Source organism: Alligator mississippiensis, chromosome 11 (assembly GCF_030867095.1).
Source record: "Alligator mississippiensis isolate rAllMis1 chromosome 11, rAllMis1, whole genome shotgun sequence".
NCBI lineage: Eukaryota > Metazoa > Chordata > Crocodylia > Alligatoridae > Alligator > Alligator mississippiensis.
The window spans coordinates 60,844,526-60,847,636 of NC_081834.1; the positions used below are offsets into that span (position 1 = coordinate 60,844,526).

Here is a 3,111-nt window from a genome sequence, read left to right on the forward strand (position 1 = left end):
CTGAGAGGTGTGGGTCCCTCTTGCTCCCCGGGAATACGCCCAACAGCGGGGAGCTGGCTTCACCCCCAGCCGAGCCCCCAGCAGGTAGGCAGCAGTTGTGGGGGGAGCCGGGCTCTGCATTGCTGCAGCCACTGCCTCCTGCAGCCTCCACACTGCCTGCAGTGGCTCGCTTGAGTGTGGATTAACCCACGCAGCTGCCTCAATGACCAGATTGAACCTTTGTTGCTGAACCAGGCATATCATTTTATCAAACTATCAAATCATGCGCGGACGCTACTGGTGCCTTTTGTGATGATGACACGCTCCTGTGAAGTTGGAGCTACTGTGAAGTTGGAGACAGCGCTTGGTCTCTCATCAAGTCACTGAATAGTGCCACCCTGGCATTTGCACCAGACGTGAGGATGACACCAGGAGCACGCGTGGACTCCTGTGGACTCTGCCCGGGCCTTGGACATTGGATTCAGGAACGTGCATCTTGGGCAGCGGTCTGTGCGGAGGGAACCAATGATACAAAGGAGACGGCTGGAACCTGCTGGGAGCGGGTGTGCAACTGCCAGCTCTTCACTGGTGTGAGATGTGGAGGGGGGCGCAACCCTTAATCCTATGGGCGCTGTGGCTTAGTTGGTTAAAGCACCTGTCTTGTAAACAGGGGAGCCTGGGTTCAAATCCCAGCAGTGCCTATCTCTTCATAGCTCACTGCAAAGCCCCAGTTTCCTACCTTTGGAGCAGGATTGGTCCTGGTGTCAATATGTAGCTCCCTGGCTCCTTCTTCCCACTTCGTGGGACTTTGGTAGACCATTCTTCTTGCTACAGCATCTAAACCTGTCTCTAATGAACAAGAAATGGGTTCTCCTGCAGGATACGTGCAGTGTTTAGAGTGGGGCAAAATCAGAAAAAATGAGATCTCTTCCCTGTTTCTATGTGCAACTGCAGGCCTGTGCAATATAAACCCCTATTCATCATAGGAAATGCATGTTTCTGAATGCTGTTCTTCTTGTCAAGTGACCATCTCATGTTTTAAAGGTCCTCTTTGGTTGTCTGGGCCAGGCCCAAGTGAAAGGAAACTAGATCCCAAGAGCCGCGCCGAGCGCCACAATCCAGATTCCAGGGGCATCCTTTCTGAAATAGGGTTTTTGATTTGAACTTTCCAAATGCATTTAATGGGTCAAAGATCAAGGATGGGTAGGAAACCACCGAGGAGAAAAATCATCTAGAAATGGGCCGAGAGACAGAGAAACTGAACGAGAGGCTGAGTCTTGCTGGTGCCTGGGCAACTCCTTTGGACCCTCTGGGTACTTCTACATGAGATGCTTTAATGAGCATTACATTCATCTGATGTGCATTAAAGCACGGCCGTAAAACCATGCACTAGGCTAATGCACGTTTGATTAGTGAAATGTGCATTTTTCTAATACCTGAAGATACAGAGTTTTTACACATGCTCTAGGGTGCGGGGGAAGGTGCTTTAATTAAAGTGGATCCAAAAGCCACCCAAATTGAAGCACCTGGAGTGTCTCATATATCAGCATCCCCACACTTTAATATGTCAAACAAGCTTTAGTTGTAGTGCCCCTGCCACCATTTTGAAGCACGGGGACACTGCTACATGAGACGCAGCGGCTGGCTGTAATCACAGCGCGTGTGAGCAGCCTCCTGGCTCATGTACAGTCACCAGCAGGTACTAGATTTAATGCTCGTGAGAGCACCCTGGCTGAGACTCCCTCCAAACAGGGGGCAAGGACGGCTTCTCTGCCACCCCTGCCTGGCTGTAGCTCCCTGGGGCCAGCTTCTGCCTGCTTCCAGCTCGTGGGGATTTCCTTGCTGGGCCTGTCTGGGCAGCAGCAGTGTTGCACAGGCCCGGCTGGAGCAAGGAGGCTCTGCTGCTTGCTCCCTGGCCCCTGGGCATTGCGCCCCTGTGGTGCGGGTACGTTCTGGCTCCAGCACGGGAGCCAGCCCCTGGCCTTGCTGTGGGGACCTCGTGGGGCATCTGCCTGAAGTCCCTGGCAGAGGAACCCCGTGGACATGGCAGCTTCCCTGCCCCTGAGATGCTCGGTCCTTGGCCCCAACTGGGCAGCAGAAGAGACCACAGACCTTCTGGTGATTTGGGGCAATGCCGAGGTGCAGCGGCAGTTCTGCCAGGGCAGGAGGGCCAATGCTCTTCTCTGAGCAGTGAAGGGTGCGTGGCTGCTGCGAATGGTGGTCACTGAGCACAAGAGATGGTCCAGAGTAGGTTGCCGTAGCAACACACTACAGTGTCTGCAAGTGTCTACACATAAACAACAGCTACGTCACCACAGCGACGTGCTCCCCTGGTATAGCACTCTGCTAAAAATAACAGTGTGCCACACATAACGGCATACTACGGGCTGTTACTGCGCCATGATTTAACACTTGCAGAAGGAAGTACTACATCATGGTGCAAGAACAACACTGCCGTAGTGACACATGTACAAGTGTCCACAGTGTGCTCGCTCTGCAGGTCCAGCAGCTGTGCGTGGGGGAGAGGCACCAGCTGCCACCGGGGATGCAGCGTGAGGAATGGTGTCCCGATGACCAGACCCTCTGAATGCACCGTCTCCACCAGCACCAGGCGTAGGACAGCACCCTCCTGCTGGGCAGCTGGGCACCGTCATGGAGGAGTGGCTGGCCAACCTGCCAGCTTGGCACCCGGTGGCAGGAGCAGGAGAGCAGGAGAGGGAGGCATGTGAGCAGCAGAGGTGGGCGAGCAGGAGCAGGTGGCCAGCGAGCAGGAGAGGAACCTGGCTTCTGGGGTTGAAGAGAAGCGCGTTGCCGTCCAGCACAGCATGGTGCCACCCAGGAGCTGCTTCTAGAGCAGACAGCCTCTGAATCGCAGCGTCCTAGACCCTAAACACTGGAGTGGAAGAGGAACCGTGCAAAATACCCTGGTCTGATCCGGTTTGCTCTGCCTTTCAGCATCCGCTGTCTAGCACCGTGTGCCACGGGAGGCTGGATGCGGGATCTGTGGTCTCACCTAGTAAATGGCAGTCCTTCTGCAGTGCCGGAAGAAAAGCATTCATTGTCCACCGTTGTTTTGAGAACACATGGGCGCAGGCAGGGAAGCCCATCCTTCGGGAAAAAGGGCACCAAGAA

At 54.8% G+C, this 3,111-nt stretch overlaps 1 non-coding gene across 1 annotated transcript; it reads left to right on the plus strand.

Annotated features, from left to right (window-relative positions):
• The first annotated feature begins 606 nt into the window (after positions 1 to 606).
• TRNAT-UGU (transfer RNA threonine (anticodon UGU)) lies at positions 607 to 680 on the plus strand. The gene has a single exon. It is a non-coding gene; the product is annotated as a tRNA-Thr (tRNA).
• The last annotated feature ends 2,431 nt before the right edge of the window (positions 681 to 3,111 follow it).